Genomic DNA, 23,642 nt, shown 5'->3' on the forward strand with positions numbered 1-23,642 from the left:
GGAACAGGGGAAGAGAGAAGAGGAGAGGAGAGGGTGCTGTGGAGCCAGGACGCCACGGTTGCGTCTTCCACCCACACTCTCCATCTTTGTACGCTGTTGCTGGTGCCAACAGTGGTAACCGTGACAACCCCAGGCTGTATTTTGGTAGGAGCTGTACACAGACAGAAAACTAGTTCATGCACAAATGACAACATGGACTGGGGAGGGGGTGGGGGGACTTGGTTCTATAACTTTCTACATGAGGAGAGTCCATGGCTGATGCCGTTATAGTCCAGGAGAGACCCTGACTGACGCCGTTATAGTCCAGGAGAGACCCTGACTGATGCCGTTATAGTCCAGGAGAGACCCTGACTGATGCCGTTATAGTCCAGGAGAGACCCTGACTGATGCCGTTATAGTCCAGGAGAGACCCTGACTGATTCCGTTATAGTCCAGGAGAGACCCTGACTGACGCCGTTATAGTCCAGGAGAGACCCTGACTGATGCCGTTATAGTCCAGGAGAGACCCTGACTGACGCCGTTATAGTCCAGGAGAGACCCTGACTGATGTCGTTATAGTCCAGGAGAGACCCTGACTGATGCCGTTATAGTCCAGGAGAGACCCTGACTGACGCCGTTATAGTCCAGGAGAGACCCTGACTGACGCCGTTATAGTCCAGGAGAGACCCTGACTGATGCCGTTATAGTCCAGGAGAGACCCTGACTGACGCCGTTATAGTCCAGGAGAGACCCTGACTGATGCCGTTATAGTCCAGGAGAGACCCTGACTGATGCCGTTATAGTCCAGGAGAGACCCTGACTGACGCCGTTATAGTCCAGGAGAGACCCTGACTGATGCCGTTATAGTCCAGGAGAGACCCTGACTGATGCCGTTATAGTCCAGGAGAGACCCTGACTGACGCCGTTATAGTCCAGGAGAGACCCTGACTGACGCCGTTATAGTCCAGGAGAGACCCTGACTGACGCCGTTATAGTCCAGGAGAGACCCTGACTGATGCCGTTATAGTCCAGGAGAGACCCTGACTGATGTCGTTATAGTCCAGGAGAGACCCTGACTGATACCGTTATAGTCCAGGAGAGACCCTGACTGATGTCGTTATAGTCCAGGAGAGACCCTGACTGATGTCGTTATAGTCCAGGAGAGACCCTGACTGATACCGTTATAGTCCAGGAGAGACCCTGACTGATGTCGTTATAGTCCAGGAGAGACCCTGACTGAATGCCGTTATAGTCCAGGAGAGACCCTGACTGCAGTCCTAACTACGGTCTACTGGTAGACTGTCTCTACAGACTGTGTTCAGTCTACCAGTGGTAAATCTCTCCCAACCTACTAAAAAAACCCTACGATGAAATCAAGGGAGGAGTACTTGTTTAGTTATAGAAGTGAACCTTTGTTCTGTTTGGATCTAAAACACTATGCACAGGTTCAACACAATTGCTGCCAGAATCTGAAAATACTATTTTGCTCTGTTTTAGTTCGCTTTTACAGTGAAGAATGAATGTCCAGCATTACTGTTCTCTACTGTGTCCAGCCTTGGGTGGGTGGGGAGGGGGTCTGTGTTTTCCTGCTGTAAACAGGCTAGAGATACAGAGCTCAACCACAGAACTGACATTTCACTGTACCTGCAGTTATGACTAATGTTGTGGTTGTTGTGCTCTGGGAGTCCTGAGTGTGACTGGGTCGATGCTCACCTTGATCACGTCACCTTTGATGATTTGGAGATGTTTCACTTGATTTGACCATTTTCTTTTAAAGTGGTGGGGGGGGGTGCTAATGCTAATGCTAATTAGCATTAGCGCAATGAAATGGAAGTCTATGGGTATCTGCTAGCATGCTAGCAGGGACATGGCTAGACTTTATTTGATCTGTGGGAGCGGTGTACATCTATATATATGTGTGACTGAGGTCCTTTATCTACTGACCCAGAGTCAGATCAGGTCCTTTATCTACTGACCCAGAGTCAGATGAGGTCCTTTATCTACTGACCCAGAGTCAGATGAGGTCCTTTATCTACTGACCCAGAGTCAGATGAGGTCCTTTATCTACTGACCCAGAGTCAGATCAGGTCCTTTATCTACTGACCCAGAGTCAGATCAGGTCCTTTATCTACTGACCCAGAGTCAGATCAGGTCCTTTATCTACTGACCCAGAGTCAGATGAGGTCCTTTATCTACTGACCCAGAGTCAGATCAGGTCCTTTATCTACTGACCCAGAGTCAGATGAGGTCCTTTATCTACTGACCCAGAGTCTGATGAGGTCCTTTATCTACTGACTCAGAGTCAGATGAGGTCCTTTATCTACTGACCCAGAGTCTGATGAGGTCCTTTATCTACTGACCCAGAGTCAGATGAGGTCCTTTATCTACTAACCCAGAGTCAGATGAGGTCCTTTATCTACTGACCCAGAGTCAGATGAGGTCCTTTATCTACTGACCCAGAGTCTGATGAGGTCCTTTATCTACTGACTGACCCAGAGTCAGATGAGGTCCTTTATCTACTGACCCAGAGTCTGATGAGGTCCTTTATCTACTGACCCAGAGTCAGATGAGGTCCTTTATCTACTAACCCAGAGTCAGATGAGGTCCTTTATCTACTGACCCAGAGTCAGATGAGGTCCTTTATCTACTGACCCAGAGTCAGATGAGGTCCTTTATCTACTGACCCAGAGTCAGATGAGGTCCTTTATCTACTGACCCAGAGTCAGATGAGGTCCTTTATCTACTGACCCAGAGTCAGATGAGGTCCTTTATCTACTGACCCAGAGTCAGATGAGGTCCTTTATCTACTGACCCAGAGTCAGATGAGGTCCTTTATCTACTGACCCAGAGTCAGATGAGGTCCTTTATCTACTGACCCAGAGTCAGATGAGGTCCTTTATCTACTGACCCAGAGTCAGATGAGGTCCTTTATCTACTGACCCAGAGTCAGATGAGGTCCTTTATCTACTGACCCAGAGTCAGATCAGGTCCTTTATCTACTGACCCAGAGTCAGATGAGGCCCTTTATCTACTGACCCAGAGTCAGATGAGGTCCTTTATCTACTGACCCAGAGTCAGATGAGGTCCTTTATCTACTACTGACCCAGAGTCAGATGAGGTCCTTTATCTACTGACCCAGAGTCAGATGATCTACTGACCCAGAGTCAGATCAGGTCCTTTATCTACTGACCCAGAGTCAGATGAGGTCCTTTATCTACTGACCCAGAGTCAGATGAGGTCCTTTATCTACTGACCCAGAGTCAGATCAGGTCCTTTATCTACTGACCCAGAGTCAGATCAGGTCCTTTATCTACTGACCCAGAGTCAGATGAGGTCCTTTATCTACTGACCCAGAGTCAGATGAGGTCCTTTATCTACTGACCCAGAGTCAGATGAGGTCCTTTATCTACTGACCCAGAGTCAGATGAGGTCCTTTATCTACTGACCCAGAGTCAGATGAGGTCCTTTATCTACTGACCCAGAGTCAGATGAGGTCCTTTATCTACTGACCCAGAGTCAGATGAGGTCCTTTATCTACTGACCCAGAGTCAGATGAGGTCCTTTATCTACTGACCCAGAGTCAGATGAGGTCCTTTATCTACTGACCCAGAGTCAGATGAGGCCCTTTATCTACTGACCCAGAGTCAGATGAGGTCCTTTATCTACTGACCCAGAGTCAGATGAGGTCCTTTATCTACTGACCCAGAGTCAGATGAGGCCCTTTATCTACTGACCCAGAGTCAGATGAGGCCCTTTATCTACTGACCCAGAGTCAGATGAGGTCCTTTATCTACTGACCCAGAGTCAGATGAGGTCCGTTATCTACTGACCCAGAGTCAGATGAGGTCCTTTATCTACTGACCCAGAGTCAGATGAGGTCCTTTATCTACTGACCCAGAGTCAGATGAGGTCCTTTATCTACTGACCCAGAGTCAGAAGAGGTCCTTTATCTACTGACCCAGAGTCAGATGAGGTCCTTTATCTACTGACCCAGAGTCAGATGAGGTCCGTTATCTACTGACCCAGAGTCAGATGAGGTCCTTTATCTACTGACCCAGAGTCAGATGAGGTCCTTTATCTACTGACCCAGAGTCAGATGAGGTCCTTTATCTACTGACCCAGAGTCAGATGAGGTCCTTTATCTACTGACCCAGAGTCAGATGAGGTCCTTTATCTACTGACCCAGAGTCAGATGAGGTCCTTTATCTACTGACCCAGAGTCAGATGAGGTCCTTTATCTACTGACCCAGAGTCAGATGAGGTCCTTTATCTACTGACCCAGAGTCAGATGAGGTCCTTTATCTACTGACCCAGAGTCAGATGAGGTCCTTTTTATCTCACTGAGGTCCCTGACCCAGAGTCAGATGAGGTCCTTTATCTACTGACCCAGAGTCAGATGAGGTCCTTTATCTACTGACCCAGAGTCAGATGAGGTCCTTTATCTACTGACCCAGAGTCAGATGAGGCCCTTTATCTACTGACCCAGAGTCAGATGAGGCCCTTTATCTACTGACCCAGAGTCAGATGAGGCCCTTTATCTACTGACCCAGAGTCAGATGAGGCCCTTTATCTACTGACCCAGAGTCAGATGAGGCCCTTTATCTACTGACCCAGAGTCAGATGAGGTCCTTTATCTACTGACCCAGAGTCAGATGAGGTCCTTTATCTACTGACCCAGAGTCAGATGAGGTCCTTTATCTACTGACCCAGAGTCAGATGAGGTCCTTTATCTACTGACCCAGAGTCAGATGAGGTCCTTTATCTACTGACCCAGAGTCAGATGAGGCCCTTTATCTACTGACCCAGAGAGTCAGATGAGGTCCTTTATCTACTGACCCAGAGTCAGATGAGGTCCTTTATCTACTGACCCAGAGTCAGATGAGGTCCTTTATCTAGTCTGACCCAGTCAGATGAGGTCCTTTATCTACTGACCCAGAGTCAGATGAGGTCCTTTATCTACTGACCCAGAGTCAGATGAGGTCCTTTATCTACTGACCCAGAGTCAGATGAGGTCCTTTATCTACTGACCCAGAGTCAGATGAGGTCCTTTATCTACTGACCCAGAGTCAGATGAGGTCCTTTATCTACTGACCCAGAGTCAGATGAGGTCCTTTATCTACTGACCCAGAGTCAGATGAGGTCCTTTATCTACTGACCCAGAGTCAGATGAGGTCCTTTATCTACTGACCCAGAGTCAGATGAGGTCCTTTATCTACTGACCCAGAGTCAGATGAGGTCCTTTATCTACTGACCCAGAGTCAGATGAGGTCCTTTATCTACTGACCCAGAGTCAGATGAGGTCCTTTATCTACTGACCCAGAGTCAGATGAGGTCCTTTATCTACTGACCCAGAGTCAGATGAGGTCCTTTATCTACTGACCCAGAGTCAGATGAGGCCCTTTATCTACTGACCCAGAGTCAGATGAGGTCCTTTATCTACTGACCCAGAGTCAGATGAGGTCCTTTATCTACTGACCCAGAGTCAGATGAGGCCCTTTATCTACTGACCCAGAGTCAGATGAGGTCCTTTGTCTACTGACCCAGAGTCAGATGAGGTCCTTTATCTACTGACCCAGAGTCAGATGAGGTCCTTTATCTACTGACCCAGAGTCAGATGAGGCCCTTTATCTACTGACCCAGAGTCAGATGAGGTCCTTTGTCTACTGACCCAGAGTCAGATGAGGTCCTTTATCTACTGACCCAGAGTCAGATGAGGTCCGTTATCTACTGACCCAGAGTCAGATGAGGTCCTTTATCCACTGACCCAGAGTCAGATGAAGCCCTTTATCTACTGACACAGAGTCAGATGAGGCCCTTTGTCTCCTGACCCAGAGTCAGATGAAGCCCTTTATCTACTGACCCAGAGTCAGATGAGGCCCTTTATCTACTGACCCAGAGTCAGATGAGGTCCTTTATCTACTGACCCAGAGTCAGATGAGGTCCTTTATCTACTGACCCAGAGTCAGATGAGGTCCTTTATCTACTGACCCAGAGTCAGATGAGGTCCTTTATCTACTGACCCAGAGTCAGATGAGGTCCTTTATCTACTGACCCAGAGTCAGATGAGGTCCTTTGTCTACTGACCCAGAGTCAGATGAGGTCCTTTGTCTACTGACCCAGAGTCAGATGAGGCCCTTTGTCTACTGACCCAGAGTCAGATGAGGTCCTTTGTCTACTGACCCAGAGTCAGATGAGGTCCTTTATCTACTGACCCAGAGTCAGATGAGGTCCGTTATCTACTGACCCAGAGTCAGATGAGGTCCTTTATCTACTGACCCAGAGTCAGATGAGGTCCTTTATCTACTGACCCAGAGTCAGATGAGGCCCTTTATCTACTGACCCAGAGTCAGATGAAGCCCTTTATCTACTGACCCAGAGTCAGATGAGGCCCTTTATCTACTGACCCAGAGTCAGATGAGGTCCTTTATCTACTGACCCAGAGTCTGATGAGGTCCTTTATCTTCTGACCCAGAGTCAGATGAGGTCCTTTATCTACTGACCCAGAGTCAGATGAACTCGTAGATTCCATCTTTATGTCTCTGTGTCCACTATGAAGGAAGTTAAGAGATAGTTCCGTGAGCCAATGCTAATTAGCATTAGCGCAATGAATGGAAGTCTATGGGTATCTGCTAGCATGCTAGCAGGGACATGGCTAGACTTTATTTGATCTGAGGGAGCGGTGTACATCTATATAGATTCATTATTAATATGACATTTATATTATTGTGCCAACAGTTCAATGTTTTAATGTTCAATGATTTCACATCCCTAGAATGTTCCCTTGTTTTGATAAGAGAAAAGCCCCCCTTCCATTGAGGGCTGTGTGACTGTAGGTGAGGTGTGACTGTAGTGTGACTGTGTGTGTGTGTGTGTGTGTGTGTGTGTGTGTGTGTGTGTGTGTGTGTGTGTGTGTGTGTGTGTGTGTGTGTGTGTGTGTGTGTGTGTGTGTGTGTGTGTGTGTGTGTGTGTGTGTCAGAACCCTATGGGTTAATTCTCATGGTGCAATATGTGTTTGAGCTGAAATCTAATCTCTCTCTGATCCTGTTCTCATTCTGGGATGTGTCCCAAATGTCACCCTATTCCCTATGGGCCCTATTCCCTATGGGCCCTGGTCAAATGGCCCCCTATTCCCTATGGGCCCTATTCCCTATGGGCCCTGGTCAAATGGCACCCTATTCCCTATGGGCCCTATTCCCTATGGGCCCTGTTCAAATGGCCCCCTATTCCCTATGGGCCCTGGTCAAATGGCCCCTATTCCCTATGGGCCCTATTCCCTATGGGCCCTGTTCAAATGGTACCCTATTCCCTATGGGCCCTATTCCCTATGGGCCCTATTCCCTATGGGCCCTATTCCCTATGGGCCCTATTCCCTATGGGCCCTATTCCCTATAGGCCCTGTTCAAATGGCACCCTATTCCCTATTGGCCCTATTCCCTATGGGCCCTATTCCCTATGGGCCCTATTCCCTATGGGCCCTGTTCAAATGGCCCCCTATTCCCTATGGGCCCTGGTCAAATGGCCCCCTATTCCCTATGGGTCCTATTCCCTATGGGCCCTGAACAAATGGTACCATATTCGCTATGGGCCCTATTCCCTATGGGCCCTATTCCCTATGGGCCCTATTCCCAATGGGCCCTATTCCCTACGGGCCCTATTCCCTATGGGCTCTATTCCCTATGGGCCCTATTCCTTATGGGCCCTATTCCCTATGGGCCCTATTCCCTATGGGCCCTATTCAAAGGTAGTGCACTATAAAGGGAACCGGGTGACATTTGGGATGCAAGCCTCTGATTCCCCTGTTGCTGTTCTAGGATGAAATGATTGTGCCTTTTTAAAGAAAAGCCACTTCAGAATGATTGTATTGTTGCCTTTAACAGAGGAGTAGGAGCAGACATCATTTTATAGAGATTAACATTCCAATAGAAACATCAACATTTTGTAAAGTGATTTTATAAAAGAAATAAACAAATATTTGATACATTTGTTGTTGTGTTGTTGTTGATGTGTTGATGTGTTGTTGTTGTCGATGTGTTGTGTTGATGTTGTTGTTGTGTTGCTGTGTTGTTGTGTTGATGTGTTGTTGTGTTGTTGTTGATGTGTTGTTGTGTTGATGTGTTGTTGTCGATGTGTTGTTGTGTTGTTGTTGTGTTGTTGATGTGTTGTTGTGTTGTTGTGTTGTTGTTGTTGTGTTGCTGTGTTGTTGTGTTGATGTGTTGTTGTGTTGGTGTTGTTGTGTTGTTGCTGTGTTGATGTGTTGTTGCTGTGTTGTTGTTGATGTGTTGATGTGTTGTTGCTGTGTTGTTGTTGATGTGTTAATGTGTTGTTGTTGTTGTGTTGATGTGTTGTTGTGTTGATGTGTTGTTGTGTTGTTGTTGTTGTTGTGTTGTTGATGTGTTGCTGTGTTGTTGTTGATGTGTTGATGTGTTGTTGCTGTGTTGTTGTTGTTGTGTTGATGTGTTGTTGTTGTTGTTGTTGTTGTTGTCGATGTGTTGTGTTGATGTTGTTGTTGTGTTGCTGTGTTGTTGTGTTGATGTGTTGTTGTGTTGTTGTTGATGTGTTGTTGTGTTGATGTGTTGTTGTCGATGTGTTGTTGTTGATGTGTTGTTGTGTTGTTGTGTTGTTGTTGATGTGTTGTTGTGTTGTTGTGTTGTTGTTGTTGTGTTAATGTGTTGATGTGTTGTTGTGTTGTTGTTGATGTGTTGTTGTGTTGTTGTTGTTGTGTTGATGTGTTGTTGTGTTGTTGATGTGTTGTTGTGTTGTTGTGTTGTTGTGTTGATGTGTTGTTGTGTTGTTGTGTTGTTGTTGTTGTGTTAATGTGTTGTTGTGTTGTTGTGATGTGTTGTTGTGTTGATGTGTTGTTGTGTTGTTGTCGATGTGTTGTTGTGTTGATGTGTTGTTGTGTTGATGTGTTGTTGTGTTGTTGTCGATGTGTTGTTGTGTTGATGTGTTGTTGTGTTGTTGTGTTGTTGTCGATGTGTTGATGTGTTGTTGTGTTGATGTGTTGATGTGTTGATGTGTTGTTGTGTTGTTGTGTTGATGTGTTGTTGTGTTGATGTGTTGTTGTGTTGATGTGTTGTTGTGTTGATGTGTTGATGTTGATGTGTTGTTGTGTTGTTGTGTTGATGTGTTGATGTGTTGTTGTTGTTGTGTTGTTGTGTTGTTGTCGATGTGTTGATGTGTTGATGTGTTGTTGTGTTGTTGTGTTGATGTGTTGTTGTCGATGTGTTGTTGTGTTGATGTGTTGTTGTGTTGATGTGTTGATGTGTTGATGTGTTGATGTGTTGTTGTGTTGATGTGTTGATGTGTTGATGTGTTGATGTGTTGTTGTGTTGATGTGTTGATGTGTTGTTGTGTTGATGTGTTGATGTGTTGTTGTGTTGATGTTGTTGTTGTGTTGTTGTTGATGTGTTGATGTGTTGTTGTGTTGTTGTGTTGTTGTGTTGATGTGTTGTTGTGTTGATGTGTTGTTGTGTTGATGTGTTGTTGTGTTGATGTGTTGATGTGTTGTTGTGTTGTTGTGTTGATGTGTTGATGTGTTGATGTGTTGATGTGTTGATGTGTTGATGTGTTGATGTGTTGTTGTTGATGTGTTGATGTGTTGATGTGTGTTGTTGTGTTGATGTGTTGATGTGTTGTGTCGATGTGTTGATGTGTTGATGTGTTGATGTGTTGTTGTGTTGTTGTGTTGATGTGTTGTTGATGTGTTGATGTGTTGATGTGTTGTTGTGTTGATGTGTTGTTGTGTTGATGTGTTGATGTGTTGATGTGTTGGTGTGTTGTTGTTTTGTTGTTGATGTGTTGATGTGTTGATGTGTTGTTGTGTTGATGTGTTGATGTGTTGTTGTGTTGATGTGTTGTTGTGTTGTTGTGTTGATGTGTTGTGTGTTGATGTGTTGATGTTGATGTGTTGTTGTGTTGATGTGTTGATGTGTTGATATGTTGTTGTTGTTGTGTTGTTGTGTTGTTGTCGATGTGTTGAGTTGTTGTTGTTGTGTTAATGTGTTGATGTGTTGTTGTGTTGTTGTGTTGTTGTCGATGTGTTGATGTGTTGATGTGTTGTTGTGTTGTTGTTGATGTGTTGATGTGTTGATGTGTTGATGTGTTGTGTGTTGATGTGTTGTTGTGTTGTTGTGTTGTTGTGTTGATGTGTTGTGTGTTGTTGTGTTGATGTGTTGTTGTGTTGATGTGTTGTGTGTCGATGTGTTGATGTGTTGATGTGTTGTTGTGTTGTTGTGTTGATGTGTTGTTGTGTTGATGTGTTGTTGTGTTGTTGTGTTGATGTGTTGATTGTTGATGTGTTGTTGTGTTGATGTGTTGTTGTGTTGATGTGTTGATGTGTTGATGTGTTGATGTGTTGTTGTGTTGATGTGTTGTTGTGTTGATGTGTTGTTGTGTTGTGTTGTGTTGATGTGTTGTTGTGTTGTTGTTGTGTTGATGTGTTGATGTGTTGATGTGTTGTTGTGTTGATATGTTGTTGTTGTTGTGTTGATGTGTTGTTGTGTTGTGTGTTGTTGTGTTGTTGTGTGTTGATGTGTTGATATGTTGTTGTTGTTGTGTTGATGTGTTGATGTGTTGTTGTGTTGATGTGTTGATGTGTTGTTGTGTTGTTGTGTTGATGTGTTGTTGTTGTTGTGTTAATGTGTTGATGTGTTGTTGTTGTTGTGTTGATGTGTTGATGTGTTGTTGTGTTGATGTGTTGATGTGTTGATGTGTTGATGTGTTGTTGTGTTGTTGTGTTGATGTGTTGATGTGTTGTTGTTGATGTGTTGATGTGTTGTTGTGTTGATGTGTTGATGTGTTGATGTGTTGATGTGTTGATGTGTTGTTGTGTTGATGTGTTGTTGTGTTGTTGTGTTAATGTGTTGTTGTGTTGTTGTGTTGTTGTGTTGATGTGTTGTTGTGTTGTTGTGTTGATGTGTTGTTGTGTTGTTGTGTTGATGTGTTGATGTGTTGATGTGTTGATGTGTTGTTGTGTTGATGTGTTGTTGTGTTGATGTGTTGTTGTGTTGATGTGTTGTTGTGTTGTTGTGTTGTTGTGTTGATGTGTTGTGTTGATGTGTTGTTGTGTTGATGTGTTGATGTGTTGTTGTGTTGATGTGTTGTTGTGTTGATGTGTTGTTGTGTGTTGTTGTGTTGATGTGTTGTTGTGTTGATGTGTTGATGTGTTGATGTGTTGTTGTGTTGATGTGTTGTTGTGTTGATGTGTTAATGTGTTGATGTGTTGTGTGTTGATGTGTTGATGTGTTGATGTGTTGTTGTGTTGTTGTGTTGATGTGTTGTTGTGTTGATGTGTTGATGTGTTGTGTGTTGATGTGTTGATGTGTTGTTGTGTTGATGTGTTGTTGTGTTGATGTGTTGATGTGTTGATGTGTTGATGTGTTGATGTGTTGATGTGTTGATGTGTTGATGTGTTGTGTGTGTTGATGTTGATTGTTTGTGTTGATGTGTTGTTGTGTTGATGTGTTGTGTGTGTTGATGTGTTGATGTGTTGATGTGTTGTTGTGTTGATGTGTTGTTGTGTTGATGTGTTGATGTGTTGTTGTGTTGTTGTGTTGATGTGTTGATGTGTTGATGTGTTGATGTGTTGATGTGTTGTTGTGTTGTTGTGTTGATGTGTTGATGTGTTGATGTGTTGATGTGTTGTTGTGTTGATGTGTTGTTGTGTTGATGTGTTGATGTGTTGATGTGTTGTTGTGTTGATGTGTTGATGTGTTGTTTGTGTTGTGTGTTGATGTGTTGTTGTGTTGATGTGTTGATGTGTTGATGTGTTGATGTGTTGATGTGTTGATGTGTTGTTGTGTTGATGTGTTGATGTGTTGATGTGTTGTGTGTTGATGTTGTTGTGTGTTGATGTGTTGATGTGTTGATGTGTTGATGTGTTGTTGTGTTGATGTGTTGATGTGTTGATGTGTTGATGTGTTGTTGTGTTGTTGTGTTGTTGTTGTGTTGATGTGTTGATGTTGTTGTTGTTGTGTTGATGTGTTGATGTGTTGTTGTGTTGTTGTGTTGATGTGTTGTTGTGTTGATGTGTTGATGTGTTGTTGTGTGTGTTAATGTTGTGTGTTGTTGTTGTTGTGTTAATGTGTTGATGTGTTGTTGTGTTGATGTGTTGATGTGTTGATGTGTTGTTGTGTTGATGTGTTGTTGTGTTGATGTGTTGATGTGTTGATGTGTGTTGTTGTGTTGATGTGTTGTTGTGTTGATGTGTTGATGTGTTGATGTGTTGATGTGTTGTTGTGTTGATGTGTTGATGTGTTGATGTGTTGTTGTGTTGATGTGTTGATGTGTTGTTGTGTTGATGTGTTGATGTGTTGTTGTGTTGTTGTGTTGTTGTGTTGTTTGTGTTGATGTGTTGATGTGTTGATGTGTTGATGTGTTGTTGTGTTGATGTGTTGTTGTGTTGATGTGTTGATGTGTTGATGTGTTGTGTGTTGATGTGTTGTTGTGTTGTGTGTTGATGTGTTGATGTGTTGTTGTGTTAATGTGTTGTTGTGTTGTTGTGTTGATGTGTTGTTGTGTTGATGTGTTGTTGTGTTGATGTTGTTGTTGTGTTGTTGTGTTGTTGTGTTGATGTGTTGTTGTGTTGATGTGTTGTTGTTGATGTGTTGTTGTGTTGATGTTGATGTGTTGTTGTGTTGTTGTTGATGTGTTGATGTGTTGTTGTTGATTGTTGTGTGTTGATGTGTTGATGTGTTGATGTGTTGTTGTGTTGATGTGTTGTTGTGTTGATGTGTTGTTGTGTTGATGTTGTTGTTGTGTTGTGTGTTGTTGTGTTGATGTGTTGTTGTGTTGTTGTTGTTGTTGTTGATGTGTTGTTGTGTTGTTGTGTTGATGTGTTGTTGTGTTGATGTTGTGTGTTGTTGTTGTTGTGTTGTTGTGTTGTTGCTGTGTTGATGTGTTGTTGTGTTGATGTGTGTGTTGTGTTGATGTGTTGATGTGTTGTTGCTGTGTTGTTGTTGTTGTGTTGATGTGTTGTTGTGTTGTTGTGTTGTTGTTGATGTTGTTGTGTTTGTGTTGTTGTGTTGTGTGTTGTTGTGTTGTTGTGTTGTTGTTGATGTGTTGTTGTGTTGTTGTGTTGTTGATGTGTTGTTGTCGATGTGTTGATGTGTTGTTGTGTTGTGATGTGTTGTTTGTGTTGATGTGTTGTTGTTGTTGTGTTAATGTGTTGTTGTGTTGTTGATGTGTTGATGTGTTGTTGTGTTGATGTGTTGATGTGTTTTGTGTTGATGTGTTGATGTGTGTTGATGTGTTGATGTGTTGATGTGTTGATGTGTTGTTGTGTTGTTGTGTTGTTGTGTTGATGTGTTGATGTTGTTGTGATGTGTTGATGTGTTGATGTGTTGATGTGTTGATGTGTTGTTGTGTTGATGTGTTGTTTGTTGTGTTGATGTGTTGATGTGTTGTTGTGTTGATGTGTTGTTGTGTTGATGTGTTGATGTGTTGATGTGTTGATGTGTTGATGTGTTGTTGTGTTGTTGTGTTGATGTGTTGATGTGTTGTTGTGTTGTTGTGTTGATGTGTTGATGTGTTGTTGTGTTGATGTGTTGATGTGTTGATGTGTTGTTGTGTTGATGTGTTGATGTGTTGTTGTGTTGTTGTGTTGATGTGTTGTTGTGTTGTTGTGTTGATGTGTTGATGTGTTGTTGTTGATGTGTTGATGTGTTGTTGTGTTGTGTTGATGTGTTGTTGTGTTGTTGTTTGTGTTGATGTGTTGTTGTGTTGATGTGTTGTTGTGTTGTTGTGTTGTTGTGTTGATGTGTTGTTGATGTGTTGTTGTGTTGATGTGTTGATGTGTTGTTGATGTGTTGTTGTGTTGTGTTGACGTGTTGTTGATGTGTTGTTGTGTTGATGTGTTGATGTGTTGATGTGTTGTTGTGTTGTTGTGTTGATGTGTTGATGTGTTGTTGTGTTGTTGTGATGTGTTGATGTGTTGTTGTGTTGTTGTGTTGATGTGTTGATGTGTTGTTGTGTTGATGTGTTGATGTGTTGTTGTGTTGATGTGTTGATGTGTTGTGTGTTGATGTGTTGATGTGTTGATGTGTTGTTTGTGTGTTGATGTGTTGATGTGTTGATGTGTTGTTGATGTGTTGATGTGTTGATGTGTTGTTGTGTTGTTGTGTTGATGTGTTGTGTTGTCGATGTGTTGATGTGTTGATGTGTTGATGTGTTGTTGTGTTGATGTGTTGATGTGTTGATGTGTTGATGTGTTGATGTGTTGTTGTTGATGTGTTGATGTGTTGTTGTGTTGATGTGTTGATGTGTTGATGTGTTGTTGTGTTGATGTGTTGATGTGTTGTTGTGTTGATGTGTTGATGTGTTGTTGTGTTGATGTGTTGATGTGTTGTTGTGTTGTTGTGTTGTTGTGTTGTTGTGTTGATGTGTTGTTGTGTTGTTGTGTTGATGTGTTGATGTGTTGTTGTTGTGTTGTTGTGTTGTTGTGTTGTGTTGATGTGTTGATGTGTTGATGTGTTGTTGTGTTGATGTGTTGTTGTGATGTGTTGATGTGTTGATGTGTTGTTGTGTTGATGTGTTGATGTGTTGATGTGTTGTTGTGTTGTTGTGTTGATGTGTTGTTGTGTTGATGTGTTGTTGTGTTGTTGTGTTGTTGTCGATGTGTTGATGTGTTGATGTGTTGTTGTGTTGTTGTTGTTGTGTTGATGTGTTGTGTTGATGTGTTGATGTGTTGTTGTGTTGATGTGTTGTTGTGTTGTTGTGTTGATGTGTTGTTGTGTTGTTGTGTTGTTGTTGTTGTGTTGATGTGTTGATGTGTTGTTGTGTTGTTGTGTTGATGTGTTGTTGTGTTGTTGTGTTGATGTGTTGATGTGTTGATGTGTTGATGTGTTGATGTGTTGTTGTGTTGATGTGTTGATGTGTTGATGTGTTGTTGTGTTGATGTGTTGTTGTGTTGATGTGTTGATGTGTTGTTGTGTTGATGTGTTGATGTGTTGATGTGTTGATGTGTTGTTGTGTTGATGTTGTTGTTGTGTTGATGTGTTGATGTGTTGATGTGTTGATATGTGTTGTTGTTGTGTTGTTGTGTTGTTGTGTTGATGTGTTGATGTGTTGATGTGTTGATGTTGATGTGTTGATGTGTTGATGTGTTGTTGTGTTGATGTGTTTGTGTTGATGTGTTGTTGATGTGTTGATGTGTTGATGTGTTGTGTTGATGTGTTGATGTGTTGATGTGTTGTTGTGATGTGTTGATGTGTTGATGTGTTGATGTGTTGTTGTTGATGTGTTGATGTGTTGATGTGTTGATGTGTTGTTGTGTTGTTGTGTTGTTGATGTGTTGTTGTGTTGATGTGTTGTTGTGTTGTTGTGTTGATGTGTTGTTGTGTTGTTGTGTTGATGTGTTGTTGTTGTTGTGTGTTGTGTTGATGTGTTGATGTGTTGTTGTGTTGATGTGTTGATGTGTTGTTGTGTTGTTGTTGATGTGTTGTTGTGTTGATGTGTTGATGTGTTGATGTGTTGTTGTGTTGATGTGTTGTTGTGTTGATGTGTTGTTGTGTTGATGTGTTGATGTGTTGATGTGTTGATGTGTTGTTGTGTTGATGTGTTGTTGTGTTGATGTGTTGATGTGTTGATGTGTTGATGTGTTGATGTGTTGATGTGTTGATGTGTTGATGTGTTGTTGTGTTGATGTGTTGTTGTGTTGATGTGTTGATGTGTTGTTGTGTTGATGTGTTGTTGTGTTGTTGTTGATGTGTTGATGTGTTGTTGTGTTGATGTGTTGTGTGTTGATGTGTTGATGTGTTGATGTGTTGATGTGTTGTTGTTGTGTTGATGTGTTGATGTGTTGATGTGTTGTTGTTGATGTGTTGATGTGTTGATGTGTTGTTGTGTTGATGTGTTGTTGTGTTGATGTGTTGATGTGTTGTTGTGTTGATGTGTTGATGTGTTGTTGTGGTGTTGTTGTGTTGTTGTTGATGTGTTGTTGTGTTGATGTGTTGATGTGTTGATGTGTTGATGTGTTGATGTGTTGATGTGTTGTTGTGTTGATGTGTTGATGTGTTGATGTGTTGATGTGTTGTTGTGTTGATGTGTTGTTGTGTTGATGTGTTGTTGTGTTAATGTTGTTGTGTTGATGTGTTGATGTGTTGTTGTTGATGTGTTGTTGTGTTGATGTGTTGATGTGTTGATGTGTTGATGTGTTGTTGTTGATGTGTTGATGTGTTGATGTGTTGATGTGTTGATGTGTTGTTGTGTTGATGTGTTTGTGTTGTTGTGTTGTTGTGTTGTTGTGTTGATGTGTTGTTGTGTTGATGTGTTGATGTGTTGTTGTTGTTGTGTTGATGTGTTGATGTGTTGATGTGTTGTTGTGTTGATGTGTTGTTGTGTTGTTGTTGATGTGTTGATGTGTTGTGTGTTGATGTGTTTGTGTTGATGTGTTGATGTGTTGATGTGTTGTTGTGTTGATGTGTTGATGTGTTGATGTGTTGATGTGTTGATGTGTTGATTGTTGATGTGTTGATGTGTTAATGTGTTGATGTGTTGATGTGTTGATGTGTTGATGTGTTGATGTGTTGATGTGTTGATGTGTTGATGTGTTGATGTGTTGATGTGTTGATGTGTTGATGTGTTGATGTGTTGATGTGTTGATGTGTTGTTGTTGATGTGTTGTTGATGTGTTGTTGTGTTGATGTGTTGTTGTGTTGATGTGTTGATGTGTTTGTGTTGATGTGTTGTTGTGTTGTTGTTGATGTGTTGATGTGTTGATGTGTTGATGTGTTGTTGTGTTGATGTGTTGATGTGTTGTTGTGTTGATGTGTTGTTGTTGATGTGATGTGTTGATGTGTTGATGTGTTGATGTGTTGATGTGTTGATGTGTTGTTGTGTTGATTGTGTTGATGTGTTGATGTGTTGATGTGTGATGTGTTGTTGTGTTGATGTGTTGTTGTGTTGATGTGTTGATGTGTTGATTGATGTGTTGATGTGTTGATGTGTTGATGTGTTGATGTGTTGATGTGTTGTTGATGTGTTGATGTGTTGTTGTTGTTGATGTGTTGTTGTGTTGATGTGTTGATGTGTTGTTGTGTTGATGTGTTGATGTGTTGTTGTGTTGATGTGTTGTTGTGTGTTGTTGTGTTGATGTGTTGTTGTGTTGATGTGTTGATGTGTTGATGTGTTGATGTGTTGATTTGTTGATGTGTTGATGTGTTGATGTGTTGTTGTGTTGATGTGTTGTTGTTGATGTGTTGATGTGTTGTTGTGTTGTTGTTGATGTGTTGATGTGTTGATGTGTTGTTGTGTTGATGTGTTGATGTGTTGATGTGTTGATGTGTTGATGTGTTGATGTGTTGATGTGTTGTTGTGTTGATGTGTTGATGTGTTGTTGTGTTGATGTGTTGATGTGTTGTTGTGTTGTTGTGTTGATGTGTTGTTGTGTTGATGTGTTGTTGTGTTGATGTGTTGATGTGTTGATGTGTTGTTGTGTTGATGTGTTGTTGTGTTGATGTGTTGTTGATGTGTTGTTGTGTTGATGTGTTGTTGTGTTGTTGTGTTGATGTGTTGATGTGTTGTTGTGTTGATGTGTTGATGTGTTGATGTGTTGATGTGTTGATGTGTTGATGTGTTGTTGTGTTGATGTGTTGTTGTGTTGATGTGTTGTTGTGTTGTTGTGTTGATGTGTTGATGTGTTGATGTGTTGATGTGTTGTTGTGTTGATGTGTTGATGTGTTGTTGTGTTGATGTGTTGATGTTGATGTGTTGTTGTGTGTTGTGTTGATGTGTTGTTGTGTTGATGTGTTGATGTGTTGATGTGTTGTTGTGTTGATGTGTTGATGTGTTGTTGTGTTGATGTGTTGTGTGTTGATGTGTTGATGTGTTGATGTGTTGATGTGTTGATGTGTTGATGTGTTGTTGTGTTGATGTGTTGTTGTGTTGATGTGTTGATGTGTTGATTGTTGTTAATGTGTTGATGTGTTGATGTGTTGTTGTTGATGTGTTAATGTGTTGATGTGTTGTTGTGTTGATGTGTTGATGTGTTGTTGTTTGTGTTGATGTGTTGATGTGTTGATGTGTTGATGTGTTGATGTGTTGTTGTGTTGATGTGTTGATGTGTTGTTGTGTTGATGTGTTGTTGTGTTGATGTGTTGATGTGTGATGTGTTGTTGTGTTGATGTGTTGATGTGTTGATGTGTTGTTGTTAATGTGTTAATGTGTTGATGTGTTGATGTGTTGATGTGTTGATGTGTTGTTGTGTTGATGTGTGTTGTGTTGTTGTTGATGTTGTGTTGATGTGTTTGTTGATGTGTTTGTTGTGTTGATGTGTTGTTGTGTTGATGTGTTGTTGTGTTGATGTGTTGATGTGTTGTTGTTGATGTGTTGTTGTGTTGATGTGTTGATGTGTTGATGTGTTGATGTGTTGTTGTGTTGATGTGTTGTTGTTGTGTTGATGTGTTGATGTGTTGTTGTGTTGATGTGTTGATGTGTTGATGTGTTGATGTGTTGTTGTGTTGATGTGTTGTTGTGTTGATGTTGTTGATGTGTTGTTGTGTTGATGTGTTGATGTGTTGTTGTTGATGTGTTGATGTGTTGATGTGTTGATGTGTTGTTGTGTTGATGTGTTGTTGTGTTGATGTGTTGTTGTGTTGTTGTGTTGATGTGTTGTTGTGTTGATGTGTTGATGTGTTGTTGTGTTGATGTGTTGATGTGTTGATGTTGATGTGTTGTGTGTTGATGTGTTGTTGTGTTGATGTGTTGATGTGTTGATGTGTTGATGTGTTGATGTGTTGTTGTGTTGATGTGTTGTTGTTGTGTTGATGTGTTGATGTGTTGTTGTGTTGTTGATGTGTTGATGTGTTGATGTGTTGATGTGTTGATGTGTTGATGTGTTGTTGTGTTGATGTGTTGATGTGTTGTTGTGTTGATGTGTTGATGTGTTGATGTGTTGTTGTGTTATGTTGATGTGTTGATGTGTTGATGTGTTGTTGTGTTGATGTGTTGTTGTTGTGTTGATGTGTTGTTGTGTTGATGTGTTGATGTGTTGATGTGTTGATGTGTTGATGTGTTGATGTGTTGATGTTGTTGTTGTGTTGATGTGTTGTTGTGTTGATATGTTGATGTGTTGATGTGTTGATGTGTTGTTGTGTTGATGTGTTGTTGTGTTGTGTGTTGATGTGTTGTTGTGTTGATGTGTTGTTGTGTTGTTGTTGTGTGTTGATGTGTTGTTGTGTTGTTGTGTTGATGTGTTGATGTGTTGATGTGTTGTTGTTGTGTTGTTGTGTTGATGTTGTTGTTGTTGTGTTGATGTGTTGATGTGTTGTTGTGTTGATGTGTTGATGTGTTGATGTGTTGTTGTGTTGTTGTGTTGATGTGTTGTTGTGTTGATGTGTTGATGTGTTGATGTGTTGTTGTGTTGTTGTGTTGATGTGTTGATGTGTTAATGTGTTGATGTGTTGATGTGTTGTGTTGTGTTAATGTGTTGATGTGTTGTTGTTGTTGTTGTGTTGATGTGTTGTTGTGTTGATGTGTTGTTGTGTTGTTGTGTTGATGTGTTGTTGTGTTGTTGTTGATGTGTTGATGTGTTGTTGATGTGTTGATGTGTTGTTGTTGTTGTTGTGTTGATGTGTTGATGTGTTGATGTGTTGTTGTGTTGTTGTGTTGATGTGTTGTTGTGTTGATGTGTTGTTGTTGTTGTGTTGTTGTGTTGTTGTGTTGTTGATGTGTTGATGTGTTGTTGTTGATGTGTTGTTGTGTTGATGTGTTGATGTGTTGTTGTGTTGTTGTGTTGATATGTGTTGATGTGTTGTTGTGTTGTTGTGCTAATGTGTTGTTGTCTGACACAGATAAACAGTGTTGACAGGCTAATACATCTACACAGATAAACAGTCAGACAGGCTAATGTGTCTGCTGTGTTGTTGCTAATACATCTGAACAGTCAGACAGGCTAATACCTCTACACAGATAAACAGTCAGACAGGCTAATACCTCTATACAGATAAACAGTCAGACAGGCTAATACCTCTACACAGATAAACAGTCAGATAAACAGTCAGACAGGCTAATACCTCTACACAGATAAACAGTCAGACAGGCTAATACCTCTACACAGATAAACAGTCAGACAGGCTAATACATCTACACAGATAAACAGTCAGACAGGCTAATACCTCTACACAGATAAACAGTCAGACAGATAAACAGTCAGACAGGCTAATACCTCTACACAGATAAACAGTCAGACAGGCTAATACCTCTACACAGATAAACAGTCAGACAGGCTAATATAAACAGTCACACAGATAAACCTCTACACAGATAAACAGTCAGTCAGGCTAATACCTCTACACAGATAAACAGTCAGACAGGCTAATACCTCTACACAGATAAACAGTCAGACAGGCTAATACCTCTACACAGATAAACAGTCAGACAGGCTAATACCTCTACACAGATAAACAGTCAGACAGGCTAATACCTCTACACAGATAAACAGTCAGTCAGGCTAATACCTCTACACAGATAAACAGTCAGTCAGGCTAATACCTCTACACAGATAAACAGTCAGACAGGCTAATACCTCTACACAGATAAACAGTCAGACAGGCTAATACCTCTACACAGATAAACAGTCAGACAGGCTAATACCTCTACACAGATAAACAGTCAGACAGGCTAATACCTCTACACAGATAAACAGTCAGACAGGCTAATACCTCTACACAGATAAACAGTCAGACAGGCTAATACCTCTACACAGATAAACAGTCAGACAGGCTAATACCTCTACACAGATAAACAGTCAGACAGGCTCATACCTCTACACAGATAAACAGTCAGACGGGCTAATACCTCTACACAGATAAACAGTCAGACAGGCTAATACCTCTACACAGTCAGACAGGCTAATACCTCTACACAGTCAGACAGGCTAATACCTCTACACAGATAAATAGTTGTAGTTATAATTCATTAAATAATCCATCTGGACATTTACTGCAGCAGGAAAGTCCCCCCCTCTCACCCCCTCCCCTCTCACGTCCCCCTCCCCTCTCACGTACCCCCTCCTCTCTCACGTCCCCCCTGCCCTCTCACGCCCCCCCTCTCACGTCCCCCTCCCCTCTCACGTCCCCACCCCCCCCTCCCCTCTCACGTCCCCACCCTCCCCTCTCACGCCCCCTCTCACGTCCCCCCCCTCCCCTCTCACGTCCCCCCTCCCCCTCTCACGTCCCCACCCCCCTCTCACGTCCCCCCCTCCACTCTCACGTCCCCCCCCTCCCCTCTCACGTCCCCCTCCCCTCTCATGTCCCCCCTCTCACGAAACAGTGGGCGTCACTGGGTGAGTCAGACTAAATTATAACACCGTGTGTGTGTGTGTGTGTGTGTGTGTGTGTGTGTGTGTGTGTGTGTGTGTGTGTGTGTGTGTGTGTGTGTGTGTGTGTGTGTGTGTGTGTGTGTGTGTGTGTGTGTGTGTGTGTGTGTGCGTGTGCGTCAGCCGAGCCCCATTACAAAACAGCAGCTGTGTACATCAGTCTCAGAGGCAGCGATCGGTTAAGACAAGTAAATAACAGATGTGGTTGTGAGACGTGACCCCTCTCCAGATGTGGTCTGTGAGACGTGACCCTCTCCAGATGTGGTTCGTGAGACGTGACCCCCTCGGGAGACGTGACCCCTCTCCAGATGTGGTTCGTGAGACGTGACCCCTCTCCAGATGTGGTTCGTGAGACGTGACCCCTCTCCTCGGTGAGACGTGACCCCTCCAGATGATGGTTCGTGAGACTGACCCCTCTCCAGATGTGGTTCTGTGAGACGTGACCCCTCTCCAGATGTGGTTCGTGAGTAACGTGCCCCTGGAGGATGACCCTTCCAGATGGTCCGTGAGGGCCCCTCTCCAGATGACAGTTTGAGGCTGTGGCCCCTCTCCAGATGACAGGTTAAATGAGATGTGAGCCCCTCTCCAGATGTGGTTCTGTGGGCCCCTCTCCAGGATGACAGTTCTCCAGATGTGGCTGTGAGACGGCCCCTCTCCAGATGTGGTTTAATGACCCCTGAGACGTGGCCCCTACTCCAGATGATGACAGTTTAATGGCGTGGCCCCTCTCCAGATGTGGTTCAATGAGACGTGGCCAGCTCTGCAGGATGACAGTTCCAATGGCTGTGAGGGACCCTCTCCAGATGTGGCTACGTGAGGATGACAGTCCAGATGGATGTGGGCCAGCTCTCCAGATGTGTTCCGTGAGACGTGACCCCTCTCCAGATGCAGGATGACAGTTCCAGATGGTTCGTGAGACGTGCCCCTCTCCAGATGTGACAGTGAATGGACCCCTCTCCTGTGGGCCAGCTACTCCAGATGTGGATGACAGTGACCCCTCTCCAGATGTGGTGCCCCTCTGCAGATGATGACAGTTGAATGGATGTGGGCCCTACTCCAGGATGACTGTTTAATGGCCGTGGGCCAGCTACTGCAGGATGACAGTTTAATGGATGTGGGCCCTCTCCAGATGTGGCTGTGGGCCAGCTACTGCAGGATGACAGTGAATGGCTGTGGGCCCTCTGCAGGATGACAGATGTGGGCCAGCTACTGCAGGATGACAGTTTAATGGATGTGGGCCCCTGCAGGATGACAGTTAAATGGATGTGGGCCAGCTACTGCAGGATGACAGTTTAATGGATGTGGGCCAGCTACTGCAGGATGACAGTTTAATGGAGTGGGCCAGCTACTGCAGGATGACAGTTTAATGGATGTGGGCCAGCTACTGCAGGATGACAGTTTAATGGTGTGGGCCACTGCAGGATGACAGTTTAATGGATGTGGGCCAGCTACTGCAGGATGACAGTTTAATGGCTGTGGGCCAGCTACTGCAGGATGACAGTTTAATGGATGTGGGCCAGCTACTGCAGGATGACAGTTTAATGGCTGTGGGCCAGCTACTGCAGGATGACAGTTTAATGGCTGTGGGCCAGCTACTGCAGGATGACAGTTTAATGGCTGTGGGCCAGCTACTGCAGGATGACAGTTTAATGGCTGTGGGCCAGCTACTGCAGGATGACAGTTTAATGGCTGTGGGCCAGCTACTGCAGGATGACAGTTTAATGGATGTGGGCCAGTGAGACTGCAGGATGACAGTTTAATGGATGTGGGCCAGCTACTGCAGGATGACAGTTTAATGGCTGTGGGCCAGCTACTGCAGGATGACAGTTTAATGGCTGTGGGCCAGCTACTGCAGGATGACAGTTTAATGGCTGTGGGCCAGCTACTGCAGGATGACAGTTTAATGGCTGTGGGCCAGCTACTGCAGGATGACAGTTTAATGGCTGTGGGCCAGCTACTGCAGGATGACAGTTTAATGGCTGTGGGCCAGCTACTGCAGGATGACAGTTTAATGGCTGTGGGCCAGCTACTGCAGGATGACAGTTAAATGGATGTGGGCCAGCTACTGCAGGATGACAGTTTAATGGCTGTGGGCCAGCTACTGCAGGATGACAGTTTAATGGCTGTGGGCCCTACTGCAGGATGACAGTTTAATGGCTGTGGGCCAGCTACTGCAGGATGACAGTTTAATGGCTGTGGGCCAGCTACTGCAGGATGACAGTTTAATGGCTGTGGGCCAGCTACTGCAGGATGACAGTTTAATGGCTGTGGGCCAGCTACTGCAGGATGACAGTTTAATGGCTGTGGGAGAACTGCAGGATGCGTGACCCCTACTCCAGGATGACAGTTA

The 23,642-nt window shown here is 43.2% G+C and overlaps 1 protein-coding gene across 1 annotated transcript in view; it reads left to right on the plus strand.

Moving 5' to 3' along the window:
* The window catches only part of LOC118382370 (exostosin-1a-like), a 74,047-nt gene extending 66,088 nt beyond the window's left edge, over positions 1-7,959 (plus strand). The window contains exons 10-21 of the mRNA XM_052515460.1: positions 1-2,258; positions 2,291-2,354; positions 2,387-2,450; positions 2,487-2,518; positions 2,839-3,062; positions 3,153-3,472; positions 3,633-3,824; positions 3,985-4,048; positions 4,349-4,700; positions 5,535-5,630; positions 5,855-6,046; positions 6,079-7,959. The exon at positions 1-2,258 is cut by the window's left edge and continues 1,735 nt beyond it. The gene's annotated coding sequence lies outside the window, so the exon portion shown is untranslated. The remainder of the gene's footprint in view (positions 2,259-2,290; positions 2,355-2,386; positions 2,451-2,486; positions 2,519-2,838; positions 3,063-3,152; positions 3,473-3,632; positions 3,825-3,984; positions 4,049-4,348; positions 4,701-5,534; positions 5,631-5,854; positions 6,047-6,078) is intronic.
* Positions 7,960-23,642: the final 15,683 nt, after the last annotated feature.

Source organism: Oncorhynchus keta, unplaced genomic scaffold, assembly GCF_023373465.1.
Source record: "Oncorhynchus keta strain PuntledgeMale-10-30-2019 unplaced genomic scaffold, Oket_V2 Un_scaffold_26089_pilon_pilon, whole genome shotgun sequence".
Classification (NCBI taxonomy): domain Eukaryota; kingdom Metazoa; phylum Chordata; class Actinopteri; order Salmoniformes; family Salmonidae; genus Oncorhynchus; species Oncorhynchus keta.